General features: G+C 44.2%; 1 pseudogene; it reads left to right on the top strand.

Annotated features, from left to right (window-relative positions):
• Positions 1-5,484: 5,484 nt before the first annotated feature.
• LOC145037445 (NADH-ubiquinone oxidoreductase chain 6-like) lies at positions 5,485-6,757 on the top strand (annotated as a pseudogene).
• Positions 6,758-14,634: the final 7,877 nt, after the last annotated feature.

Genomic DNA, 14,634 nt, shown 5'->3' with positions numbered 1-14,634 from the left:
AGGTGAACCAGCTTCCTTTGGTCACCTCTCCCGTCTGGTCGAGTAGCTTTCGCTCCTTCCTACTTACTTTATTATAATATAAGCGGGTGGCCTATTGGGAGCTTTTTAGTCATAGTGGGAGTTTCGGAAATAACTTTGCAGGTCAAGATCATAGGAAGAGGGAAGAACAAGGGAGAACATCTTTTTGAAAAGAAGACGATTCCAAAAGAAACTCAAAATGGAGAATAGGATGCCTTAAAGGTAAATAAGAAAGATCATAAATAAAAAAGAAAGAAAATAGCTGCTTAGCCCGCGGGAAACAGAAGGTTAGGTTAGGAAGGGAGAAAGGATATTTACCAAGACTACTGAAATAGCATAGATTCGGCTTGGGAGTTCTCACTCGGGCTACTAATCTCCTCTTCTCCTACTCATAAGAACCAGAACAAGCACTCGTAATCGTCCCTAACCTCTGTCTCTAACCTATTCCTTTTCCTCTGTCCTTTTACCCTTTGAACAGCAAGCCGGAACTGGATTACATTTCAATAGAGAAAGCTATCAATGGTCACATTGAGACGGGAACAGATGGGAAGTTCGCCCTCCAGTTCTATTCCTTTGGATGAGATGGCGGTGAGCAATCTATAGAGAGCAAGGGATGCTAGCGCTCTTCTACTCATATTCCTTGCTTCAGTTGGTTCAGGAAGCTTTGGCATCGAGATGCATTACGATAGCTATAGCTAGGCCAGGTGGGATTCTCTCTCTATCTAATGGTTATGAAAAAAGTGATGAATCAAGTGGATCCTTTGCCCCTTACCTCAGTAGCTGGGAAGGCAGGCCCTTAGCTTCAACTAGTTCAGTTTGAGTCTTTCTCAGGAGTAGTTGCATTGCAAGTAGGCAGAAAATAAGTAGTGCGTTAGCTTATCTGTTCATTTTCAAACAACCCTTGTTTGTGCTCCTTTATCTTTCTAAGCCGCTCTCGCTAGCAGGGAATCTAGTTCAGCAAGGTCCATAGGGTGAGCTCGCTTGAAACTGGGGCGCGTCTGGTGGTATCGTATATAAGATCACACGCCTGCTTGCTTTTAGGAGCGATCTGTTCATCCAACTCGAAATATCGTAAGTAAGAGAAGAAGAAGAATCTGACGCCCAAAATTCCCATGTCTTTCTTGGTTGGACCAACCGGCGAAATCCGTCTTCCTTAATTGGAAGAGCAAGAACAAGTCTCTCCATTTTTTTGGGGGAGCAGAGCAGTCAAAGAATGAAACAGATCAAATGATTGTTCTAGAATGGCTATTTCTCACAATTGCTCCTTGTGATACAGCGGAACCATGGCAATTAGGATCTCAAGACGCAGCAACACCTATGATGCAAGGAATAATAGACTTACATCACGATATCTTTTTCTTCCTCATTCTTATTTTGGTTTTCGTCTCACGGATCTTGGTTCGCGCTTTATGGCATTTCCAAAAAGAAAAAAATCCAATCCCGCAAAGGATTGTTCATGGAACTACTATCGAGATTCTTCGGACCATATTTCCTAGTATCATCCTGATGTTCATTGCTATACCATCATTTGCTCTCTTATACTCAATGGACGAGGTAGTAGTAAATCCAGCCATTACTATCAAAGCTATTGGATATCAATGGTATCGGAGTGCGCCTCTTCACGAGGGTGATTTAAGTGCAACGAAATGCCTTAAGAATATGGTTCGCGAAGCATCTGGCTTACCGGTAATCTCCCATTCCCGCCGTCGAGAGACTTAAATAACTATAGCATGCCAGAAACGGGGAGTTGAGATGGTTAGACCTAGACCCCGAAATGCTCCCAGCATAGAAGCCTATGGTTCCATCTTGTTGTTGTTGGAGGTACACATCCCTCTTCTCGGTGTGGAGCGATATACGAGAAATAGATGCTCAGCCTGAAATGTCCGATAACGGCGCTGAAGTAGTGAATCTATCGGCACCATAGCTGTGGCATACAACTTTGGACCTAACGGCCGGCCCAGTAACCTTTCGGAATGGGGGATCCCCGTTGGCAACAACCACGGTAGTAGTTGCAGAACTACTGGGCTGGGAGAGGACAACCTCTTGTTCCTGCTCCTCTTTCTTCACTTCGGGGACGGAGGTCCTACGGTAGGTAACAGCAGGTACAAGCAACTTGACCGAAGGGGACCAGCGCTTCTACTCTTCCACCAAGGAGCCATTCGCAGCGAGAAGCAAGGGATGTCGTGAACGGTGGGAGGTCACAGAGAATTTACCTATTCATAGAGTGATCCTATGATCGATACAGGATATAGACTATCTCTTTCTTTATTCGATTCTTTTTCTGAAAAAAAAAGAAGGGTGACTCAACTTCTCAGCTAGAGTTGGGGGTGGGACTTGTTGGCATAATGCAAGCTGGAACGTGGGAATTCGAGGTATCATGAACTACTACTAAAAACCAACTTTTTTTCTTTTTGGACAAACGATATCAGGTCAGGTCTATGGATGGATCCAGATCTACGGGCCGGCCGGCCCCGGCCGATGAGCATAGGGAATCTATACTCGAGCGTTCAACTGGGCCCCTGACAGGATAGGTGAGGAATCTTGATATTTTTTATTGGGGCCTACAACTTCTCCGAGCCGACTAGCATCCCTTTCCACTGCGCATTTCTCGAACAAAGAAGACGACTATAGGATCAAATTCGCTTTCCATGGTGAACTGGTCGTCCCATACCTTCTGCCTGTCTCATATGTGTGGAACCAGGTCTTTTTCGGTTCCAGCCCCCCCCCCCCCCCCTTGAATACATAGGTAGGACTGGGTGAGAAAGGGTTCCCTGTTGCCAATAAACTTCCCCGGCCTTCAATTCCCCTTACTCATAAAGGGTCTTACGGTCGGTACTAACTAAAGAAAAAGAGTCTTCTTTCTAAGAGTAGGTGTGGAGAGCTTTTTTCGGGGAAACTTGCAAGTACAGTTTGGGGGGAGACGGGCGTCGACCCAACCTTATGAGTATTCAGACTATAACAGTTCCGATGAACAGTCACTCACTTTTGACAGTTATACGATTCCAGAAGATGATCTAGAATTGGGTCAATTACGTTTATTAGAAGTGGACAATCGAGTGGTTGTACCAGCCAAAAGTCATCTACGTATTATTGTAACATCTGCTGATGTACTTCATAGTTGGGCTGTACCTTCCCCAGGTGTAAAATGTGATGCTGTACCTGGTCGTTTAAATCAAACCTCTATTTCGGTACAACGAGAAGGAGTTTACTATGGTCAGTTCAGTGAGATTTGTGGAACTAATCATGCCTTTATGCGTGCGCCCGGAAAGATAGGCCGACTGCTGAGCCCACTCTGGCTCAGCCGCACCACCCAGGGTGCGAGCCACCCGAGAAGCAAGCTATTACAGCGAGCGGCTGGAGCAGTATGGAGCCAAGGAGCAAGGCAGTAGATAAGATAGAAGAAGGGGTCAGGCTCCCGGTGGAGCAGAGGATACGGTTAGGATAACGAACTTGAAACGCGGAGCCCGAGCGTCCGGCGAGCGAGTGGTTAGTGGCCAATAGCGCCCTAGTTGATGGCATTCCTCTCTGCGGCTGGCACTCGAGGAACCACGGGGCACTCCATACAGAGCAAACAAGTCTTAGGGATGAGACGCCCGCGCAAGGACCTCAATTCTCATTAGGAGGTCGAACCAAGGACCTATGGAAGTCGGGGCTAGCCCGTCCCCATGGGCAACGCAACAGTGTCCTGAGGGAGGAGTTTAGAGGCCTTATAGTAGCACGGACTTCTTTTTATTTCTAGGTCATGCAAAGGGGGCCAGTCCAAGATCATACTGTTCCTCTACAAAGACAACAGACGCTCTCAACGGCTAGGCGCCACTCTCTTTCTGAGTTATTCCAGCTTCTTCATGATTTCGTGCCGCGGTGAACAAACAAAACAAAAAAGAGGGCCATCTCAGCGGAAGGAGAAGGACCTGAAACGGCAGAGACTACTAACCCTATTCTTGTTCCTAGCCGTCTTTTACGAGTCCGGAAAGCCTCCTCAGAGGGATCCTAAAAATAGAATAGAGAAGGGCGGGCAGGGCTTCCGCAAGAGCCTCCCCCCTCTTCCCGGTCAAGATAGATGGGAAGGAGCCCTATCAAGGCCATAACCAGTCTCTTTATTTATGTACGTACACCTTTGTTTCAGGGTGGGGCCGCCCTTCCTCCTGCTAATCCGGCCATTTCCGAACCTGTCTTTCTCATCCCATTCAATGGAGGACTTTTCAATTCTTGCGATTCCCAGCCCCCTTAGCTTATTATTTTATATATATATATATATATATATATATATATATATATATATATATATTATTTGAAAAGGGTTCCGCTCGGCTAAATAGGCTCAATGATCTCTTTCTTCGCTTCGTTCGATAGGCCGCTCTGCGTGGTTATATTCATACATGTTCCGACTCGCCGGTCATTATGGATCTAGTGGCATGGCGGGGCAAAAGAAAAAAGGGGGGGGGGGGGGGGAAGCAACTACGAAGCTTCGTAGACTCGACAAGTCGCTCCGCTTATAGAATATAATAAAGCAAGCTAGCGACTCTCCTAGTAGCAAAGGAAAGGGGCATTCGGGAAGCGACTAGTCGCTCCTGGCGAAGCTTCTAGAAGGCCGACCACTACATAGAGAGATCCATATACCAGTCATGAGCGATAGCGAAGCCTAGAGAGGCGCAGGGCAGGATCCAAGAGCTTAGAAAGGGTCAGGAAAGGAGCAGAGAAGGGGTTGGATTTCACCTATGATCAGATCAGTGGGCAACCATAGTTTACTTTTTTCGTAGTGTTGTTAACGTTGTTGAAAGCTCATTACTCATTTAAGTAGGCCTCGCTTTTCCGAGCTGCTCCCAGCTCACACTATGGTGGAGGAGGTGCCGTGAAGATCTAGGAGTGTGAGCAGTACGAGCTGAAAGGCTCCCATACTGTTTGGAGGGCAGGGGGCATAGATGCCAAACAAACCTGACCCCTATCTATTGTCGTAGAAGCTGTTCCTAGGAAAGATTATGGTTCTCGGGTATCCAATCAATTAATCCCCCAAACCGGGGAAGCTTAAGCGGAAATGAAAGGGTAGGGTGAGGGAAAAGAAAATGGGGGAAGCAACTAAATTGAAGGCTTCGCTCCCAGATCGCTTCGTGAGCTCATTTAGTAGATAGCGAGTGTGCGCCCCTTTAGAGAAGAGATAGGGGTGAGTACTACACGAGCTCGTAAGTCAAGTACGGAACGAGCCTTGTCTACGAAGCAGAGCGACCTCGTCTTGCTTGCTTCTGGCGAAGCTTCTAGCACTGGATAATAGGCATGGCAGGAATATGACTTTTTAGGTCGACCACTACACTACATAGAAGCGATAGCGAAGCCAAGCCGTATAAAGGCGAGCAGCCCTTATAGCAATAGCAAACGGCCTACTTATAGCCCTTCCCAATTTCCAGTAGTAAACTTCCCAAGTTTAAGCAGGATAACCCCCTCTCTATTCTTCTCTTCATGTATGTGGGCTGCCTGCCTCGTCCTGAATAGACGAACAGGAACAAGCTGAAGAAGCGAGAGAGATTTGAGATTCCGTAAGTAACTCAGTGCTAAGAAAGAAGGGCTTGGAAGAAGAAAATGAAATACGAACAACCGCGCTGGTTGTAATAGATCGACTTTCATGCTAGTTCTTGCTCCAACATGAAAGTTCCATTTCAGGGAAGGACGACGTACTATGATACTTTCTGTTTTGTCGAGCCTTGCTTTGGTCTCTGGTTTGATGGTTGTACGTGCTAAAAATCCGGTACATTCCGTTTTGTTTCCCATCCCAGTCTTTCGCAACACTTCAGGTTTACTTCTTTTGTTAGGTCTCGACTTTTTCGCTATGATCTTCCCAGTAGTTCATATAGGAGCTATAGCCGTTTCATTCCTATTCGTTGTTATGATGTTCCATATTCAAATAGCGGAGATTCACGAAGAAGTATTGCGCTATTTACCAGTGAGTGGTATTATTGGACTGATCTTTTGGTGGGAAATGTTCTTCATTTTAGATAATGAAAGCATTCCATTACTACCAACCCAAAGAAATACGACCTCTCTAAGATATATGGTTTATGCCGGAAAGGTACGAAGTTGGACTAATTTGGAAACATTGGGCAATTTACTTTATACCTACTATTCCGTCTGGTTTTTGGTTCCTAGTCTGATTTTATTAGTAGCCATGATTGGGGCTATAGTACTGACTATGCATAGGACTACTAAGGTGAAAAGACAGGATGTATTCCGACGAAATGCTATTGATTCTAGGAGGACTATAATGAGGGGGATGACAGATCTACTAAAGGGAAGTAGCTTGATATTGGTTCGAATCCAATTCGTGAGATGGCCATCTTGGTCATATAGATGTCTTGACACCCTGATTTTATTTTCTCATTTTCGAATGACTGTCCCATTCCATTTTTGGTAGAACTTCAAGCCTGGACCCGCTATACGATGTATTAGTAGAACCCCTGGGATACGACGCCCTGCTCCTTGAGTATCCTGGGATTGAATACCCCGACCTCCCGGAGGCTCCCGAGAAAGCTATTTCAGCCTTCCGGACAGTTAAGGGCAATTCATACGCCCCTCATCGATCTGAATCCCCACCCCCGCATAACACTTACTATATTTTTCAAGAAAAACTGAAAAAACGCTTCACTTCCTGACCTTATTCTCGAGTAGGAAGGGTTCTCGCTACTAAATAAATTTCTTCAGTTGAAGTAGCTCTTTCCTGAGATGTCTTTCAAGCTGAAGAAGTAAGGGCTTCTCCAGCGTAAGCAGGTTTAGGACAAAGGGCAGGGTCTAAGGCAGTATCGATCGAAGGTGCCCCTAGGGATATGGCTATTTCTTCTCGTTCAGCTTCTCCAATATCCGTTGTTTTAGGACTTGAACTAGATAGGGAAGTTTCCTTCTTTTTTGTTGAGGCTCATTCCGGAGCATCCCGCGCATCTCTGTCAAGCCCTCCAACCTCTTCTTTCTTGGTATATGCTGTCTTTCCTCAAGGCTAAACCCAAAGGTATCTAAGGGAATCAAACCCAGCTTTTCAGGTAGCTGCTTCAATTGCATGCATCTCACCCCCACGCTCGTTCGTTCCCCACGCTCGGTTGACTTGCCATATTAGTCTTACAATACGCTCAATTCAAATGAATATGATAAAGTCTAATGACATCTCACACCACCATATAAAAGAATAGCATCTCACACCACCAAAGGTAGACTGTCCTCAAGTAGAAGTCTTTGCTGCTGAAGCTGGTTTTATGAAGAATCCCGGGGAAAGGTGCTTAGGCTGTTTCAGTAAAGTAAGTCAAGTAAGTACTCGGATGGGATAAGTGCCATATAAAGAGTATTCTCACTCTAAGTAAGGAAGTACCTTAATTATATAAGTATGTTCCGCTTCTGCTTTCCCGGTTAGTTCGAAGTTAAACTTTTTGAATCGAAACGAACAGATGACACAACGTTCCCAACCACGTCATGAGAAAATAGTTCTAGTAAAGAAGAAATCCCGTAGAGTATGTGAACTAAGACATTCAAGCTAAACCTAGTTTATCGGATATCAGACTTTCAAGTAGAATGTCAGAAGTAGAAGAAGGGAGTGAGGCATTAACGAGTATCCTAAAATCGTGTGAGTAAGAAAGCCCCTTTTGACTATCTATCTATAACTGGGGGAGTTCTCTGAAAGCAAGGGAGTGAGCGGATAATAGCCCCCGGAGATTGAGGGGAAAGAGTCTGTTGCTGCGTCCCCTGCAGTGTCATTAAAGCCAGTAAAGGTAAAGAGAGAAGGTGCCCTTGTTGATTATTCATATTCGAATGAGAAACTAACTGCAGACGAGTCTCTGGGATATGAGCAAAAGGTAAGAGATCAAACCGCTTCTGCCGCTGCTTCGGGATAAAGGGATTCTCACTCCAAGTAGGGAATTTTCTCAGTAATAGGATAGATGAGTCTCGGAAGTTAGAACAAGGCCCTGGCATCTATGCCAAGTGAAGCCTCATGAATAAGTATAAGGAGAGATGAAAGCCAAGTAAGTAGCTGCAGTCGCAGGTGTCTTTTCTGTGTTTAGGAGTTCTTCTTCGTTTAGTTTCGGAATCTGGTTAGGGAGTTTCACTCTGGGATGGGCCAAATGCTGCTAAGGTATCGCCGTTTGAGAGGAAAGAGTGAGAAGCACTAAACAAGAGAGAAAACCCTATCTATCTGGAGATATACCTGAAAGCAAGGAAGTGCATCACGGGTGTGGGGCACTACCGCTTATCCTTTCACACACCAGTAACACGGGCTGCATTATGTCCTCAAGTATCTGCTCTAGTAAGGAAATAGGTGAACAAGTCTGCTATTCCTGACTTTCAAATAGGTATAGAAGGAAGAGAGTAAGGAGTTGAGTCCCGTCGATGTAGGCTAGAAGAACAATCCGTCTCATATGCAGGACAGTCTAGTATCCATATCTTGAATAGGAGTTAGTGTGCATGGTCAATTCCATCTTTCCGCTGAAGGAGAATCCAATACCAGTACTCAAATAGTAAGTATCGAGAGTACGATAGTGATTAGCTGTCGAAGGCGATGAAGAAAGGAATTGGCTTGCTAGAGGACTTGCTATATTTTGTTGGCGTTCAGTGAACCGATCCAGCCTTTGTTTGAGCCGGTGGGTTGTGATTGAGCTTAGCTTGGCAGATCTCGCACCGTAATGCTAGTGCTTATTTACGAAAAATAGATTGTTGGTATGGCAGCAGCTACCAAAAGCACACTAAGTTAGTCACAGGTAGAAACCTATGAGCTCTACTAGCTCTCCGACTCTATAAACTTGTCTGTCCGGCCCATTTACCCCATCTTTCTTGCTTGCTATGAGCGTTGTTACTGCTACTCAGAACGGTCTTTCTTTGCCGGTTGCCGAAGGCTCTTAAAACCGACAGAATGACCCGGTAACGTTGCACTCCATCGGCTGATTTAGCAGCAGTAGCATCAGTGGCTTGGCTTTTCGGGCTGAAGGAAGAATCCTAGGGTGGAACCAGAAATCAACGGATAGAACCGATTCAACAGGGACTGAAGCTGACAAGCGATAGCCAAGTTAGGTGTAGGAAGGAAGATAAGCATCCAAATCCTCTTTTTATTCCTTAGCTTAGTCTGCTCTTAACACTTCTCGCTAAGTCCAATAAAATACAGACTCTCTATGACTCAAAACCCCCAACCTACATCGTACCAGATCAGACTAGTAACATCTCTTAGATGGCTGCCTTCTACTTACATTTACATAAGGACTCACCCTAGGAATGGATTTGATTCATACCCAGACTAGTCCTACCTCAGCTTTTAACTTAAGGAAGTAGCTAGCCGCTGTTGCTATGCTGTGTTTGACGATTGTTGCTAAATGAATAGTCAAATCAAGGGAATGAATCAAAGTTTTTTTCCGGGTATAAAAGAGGTTTCAGTTCTGATTTAGACTACGTACGAGGCATAGGATGGATAGGCACCAAAGACCAACAGCAAAAGAATAACCTAATTCTCTTAGTCAAGGTAGGGGTTCAGATCTCATCATGCCTTTTTTTTTGCATCATTTCACCAACCCTACTCACCTTCCTCCTTCTGCTCTTGCTTGCCACTCCATTAATTATTATCAAGCGTAATTCGACGGAAGCTATTCGAAAACTATTGAACTTGCTCCGAAGTTTATGATTTGGCTTTTGTGTGTCACTGATTACGGTTTACGATTGGATTGCTATCTTATCAAATGAATGCTATAGCCATTGAGGCTATCCATTAAAAAAGGAAGGGAAGATTACAATTTTTTTTATAAAGAGGTACCCTTCATCAAGAAAGCTTGCATAAGAGATCCTTCTTACTGCTCTATCTAGAATGAAAATCTAAAGATAAAAATCAATGTTAGGCTGTGGGGCCACAAGGGCTGGGACCCCTAAGGAGAGGTCAACGAATGCTCTTCGAATTGGTCTATAGCCGATGAACCGACCAGGACACCCCCCCCCCCTTTCTGCCATATCTCTCACCGCCTCAGACTAGCTATCCCTAGCCGAAAAAAGTATGAATAGAGCAGTTGAGTGCCTTTCCTTCCCCTATCTTTGTTTGCCACCACCCGACTTAATGGTAAGAAAGCCCGCCTCCTAAGAATGAAGGAATGGATTAATCACCTTTGGGGTTGGTGGATGGATCGCCTTTCCTTAACATAGATGGTGGATGGGCTTCACTTAACAAACAAGAGAATGGGCCATACGGGTGCCTACATTGTTAGTCTATTTGATTTACGGGAAGAGATATTTATTGAATAGAAAGAATGAAACCTGTACCAGCTTATCGCCAACCGTGCTTCCTACCAACTCCGCCTATCCCAGACGGTCGGTCCTATTGATTTAGCCGCACCTAAACCCGCAACAGCTGCCTCTAGTCCGAAAGCAACTTACTTTTCTGATGAATCTTAGCTTGCTTTTTGAATACAGTCAAAGTGGGACATCCCTTGTTCTCGCATTCCTTGCCCTTCACCCTCAGCTAGTTGCCTTCTTTCCTAGGGAATTCAATCACATCAGATCAGTGAGCTAAAGTCAGTCCCTCAACAGCTAAAGTAACTGCTTGATCTATCACCCTCCGTGATTTAAGCCTGTCACCAAGCCTTAAGTCAAAAGCTCTGGTTTCAAGCCCTTTAGTTTAGGGCACCAAGTGAATCAAAGCAAGAGCTTACTCAGAGCTTGAACTCTATTTAAATCAAAGTCAAGCGAAGCAAAGCAAGCCAGCCAAAGAGGGATAGGCATGATCATTCTATTCTAAAGGTAGAGATCCTGAACTAAGGACTGAAAGCTAGAAGTTCTTTATGTGAACATAGGATCCTATATAAACAACCAGAAATGCTAGACTAACTGCTCTAGAGGCAACCTACTGGAGAAAGCCAGAGGATGGAAGTTACTCGGTTAAGAGGATTAGGGAATAAACGAAGGAAAGAAAGCTTAACTCGCTCGAACTTCCGAGGGCCAGTGAACTCAATCTTGAACCCCTGTTTAGCTTTCTCTTTAGCCTATGAGGTTTGATGATAGACCGTGGTAACTTCAGAAGCTGAACACTTTCTGCCTATCAAAGTATCGAATTGATACCATATGGGTCATCGTTGATAGATTGACCAAGTCTGCACACTTTCTGCCTATCAAAGAAACCGACAAGATGGAGAAACTTACGAGAACATACATTAAGGAAATCGTACGGCTACATGGTGTGCCTATATCCATCATCTCCGATAGAGATAGTAGGTTCACCTCAAGATTCTGGCAATCACTACAACATTCCCTGGGAACAAGGCTAGACATGAGCACCGCCTACCATCCCCAGACCGACTGACAAAGTGAGAGGACAATCCAGACTTTAGAAGATATGTTGCGTGCTTGTGTAATTGACTTTGGAAAAGCGTGGGATACCTATTTACCCCTCGTCGAATTTTCCTACAACAACAGTTATCACACGAGCATAAAGGCAGCACCATTTAAAGCCCTCTACGGCCGAAAGTGCAGATCCCTTCTGTGCTGGTCTGAAGTGGGTGATACCCAATTAGCCAGGGGGCAAGCTTCTGACAGTACTCTCACCGGTCCGGAGATCATTCGGGAAACGATAGAGAAAATCGTTCAGATCCGTGAACGATTGAAAGCCTCTAGAGACCGACAGAAGAGCTACGCTGATAAGCGAAGAAAACCTTTGGAATTTCAGGTGGGAGACCAAGTCCTTCTCAAAGTCTCACCCTGGAAGGGTTTGATATGCTTCGGTAAGCGTGGGAAGCTTAATCCGAGGTATATAGGGCCTTTCGAGATTCTCGTAAGAGTCGGCCCCGTAGCTTACAAACTCGACCTACCTGACACACTTCGTAACGTACATTCTACATTCCACGTATCTAACTTGAAAAAGTGTCTGTCCGACGAGACTCTCGTAATCCCACTCGACGAGATCGAGATCAACGAGAGCCTCAACTTCGTGGAAGAACCTATAGAGATTGTGGACCGTGAGGTCAAGTAGACGAAACAAAGCCGTATCCCTATCGTGAAGGTTCGCTGGAACGCCAAGCGAGGACCGGAATTCACTTGGGAACGCGAGGATCAGATGAAACTGAAATACCCTCATCTTTTCGCTTAGTTATTTGTAACTTCTTACTTGCTTAAAATTTAATTTCGGGACAAAATTCCTTCTAACGGGGGGATGATGTGACAACCCGAAATTTCCATTCTATACAAACAGTATCACTTCAATAGAAGCTATAACAGTCATAGTCGATTTTCAGACTTTTCGTATAAGTTGGAGTAATTTAGGGTTTACACTTCAGTAAATATCAGGATAGTGGATGCACTACGGTTTTGTGCAACACTGTTATTCCAACACTCGGTTATATTAGAAATCAATTCCGGAATAAAAATATTTTCTGCAAAAAATATTTCAAGACTATAAATAGATTTATTAACTAAATTCATTCATTATTCACATTTCCAACTAGAGAAAAGCCATTTTCTCTCTTACGGATCTTCGGGTTTTCGTCCCAAGTCGTGAGTACACTTCTCTAGTTGTTATTTAATGCTTGTTATATGCTTAATAACATAGATTACATGTCAAATATGTGAGATTCGGGAGTTTACCGCCCAAGAACGTTCTTGGGGAGTAAACTCCAAAACGAAGCTTAAAAGCTATCTAGTCCCATTTCCTTGTTAGGTAACTAGCTTAGGATGATATGTATGTACATTTAAGGCTAGAAAACAATCAAGAACACATAGCTTTAGGAGTTCATGGCCCAAGAAAGTCTTAGGCCGTAAACTCCAAATTCAAGGGACAAAATGTGTCCTAATTACTCCTAAGTGTGACAACCGTCAAATTTCGGTCAAGTCAAAGTCAACTAAAGTCAGCAAGTCAAACCGTTTGACTCAATTTCCCTGTGAGTACTAAAATTTACACTATGAAACTTTTACATAACTCTCTATTCTAATGAGAAATCATAAAGCAAAAAGTGCGAACACCTAGATCTCCTTAACCTAAAAACTGTGGTACGTGGCGAGCCAAACCGATAAAACAATGATGCATAGTCATCGGGAGTGTGTAAGATCCTTAAACAAGGCTTAACAGGGTTTACGAACCATGCATTGCGATGTCGGACACTCACAATTGTCACACATGGAACCTCTCTCAATCGTTTTCACTCTATCTCTCTATCTATGTCAAATCTCTCCAAGTATGTGAAATCTCTCTCAAATATCTCTCTGTATTAGAAATCTCTCCAAGAATGTCAAATCTCTCCCAAATCCCTCTAAGTATGTGAAATCTCTCTCAAATATCTCTCTGTATGAGAAATCTCTCCAAGAATGTCAAATCTCTCCCAAATCTCTCCAAGTATGTGAAATCTCTCTCAAATATCTCTCTGTATGAGAAATCTCTCCAAGAATGTCAAATCTCTCCCAAATCTCTCCAAGTATGTGAAACCTCTCTCAAATATCTCTTTGTATGAGAAATCTCTCCAAGAATGTCAAATCTCTCCCAAATCTCTCCAAGTATGAGAAATCTCTCCCAAATCTCCCTCAAATAGTTCCCGTAACTTTTTAGAATCATTCGGGTCATTCCGGCCCTTAACCGGGTCAAAAACGGCTGAAAACGGGGTAAAAACGAGAAAATGGACCTTAGGAACTGAAACCCTTCTTAAGGAGCCGAAGCTCCTTAAGGCCGAGACTAGGAACCAAAAAGGCCCTAGGACCGAACAGAGCCTCTGTTGGCCGAAACCGGAGGACCGAATCACTGTAGCTGAGACCGAGCCTCGGTCTCTGTTCGCTGCTCGTACTCTCTGTCGCTTCCTCTCCTCTCTGTCGCTTCTTCACTCTCTGTCTCTACCCGCCTCTCGGTCTCTGTCGCCCCCGTTCTGTCGCTTCTCGCACTCTCGGTCTCTACTCCGCCTCTCTGTCTCTCTTCCCTCCTCTCGGTCTCTGCTCTCTCTTCTCTCCTCTCTGTCTCTTCTCTTCTCTCGGTCTCTCTTCTCCTCTCTCGGTTCCCTCTCTCTATCCTTTCTCCCCTCTCGGTTCCTACTCTCCCTCTTCTTCCCTCTCGGTTTCAGCATCAGAACGCCGAACCTCGGCCAGAATTCGGAAATTTGTCACTTTTAGCTCATTTTTTATATTTTTAACATTTTAAGCCTGTTTTTCGTGATTTTAAAGCGAGATTTTCTCCAGAAATTATATTTTAACATAATAAACTCCAAATATTCATAATTTAAACATATTTTTGATGAAAATCATTATTTAAATAATAAAAATCAAATGGGTGAATTATTAAAGGTGGAGTGTTGACTTTGCCTTATCCAATGTCACAAGCAACCACCCCACACCCACTCTATGACCAGCCATACCTCCCCACCTTACCTAGGTCACTTCAATGTCCCTTACACTCAATTTACACTCATTCCCACGTTTTTAGAGCTGGAACAAACATCCTCTCTCCTCATTTCTCTCATTTGCTCTCATTTCACTAAGTATCAAACACCACTTTTCTCCCAAACTTTTTTTCTCCACCAAACTCGAGATTCAAGGTTGATTATCAAGTGTTCTTCCACATTTGGTAAGCATAATCCATTCTCCTTATGATTATCTCACTTATTTCCACTCAAATCATGGATATCTTACACAAACTCCATCATATTT

This window comes from Lactuca saligna, chromosome 3, assembly GCF_052625555.1.
Source record: "Lactuca saligna cultivar CGN05327 chromosome 3, ASM5262555v1, whole genome shotgun sequence".
NCBI lineage: Eukaryota > Viridiplantae > Streptophyta > Magnoliopsida > Asterales > Asteraceae > Lactuca > Lactuca saligna.
This window is presented reverse-complemented; position numbering and strand designations above follow the sequence as displayed.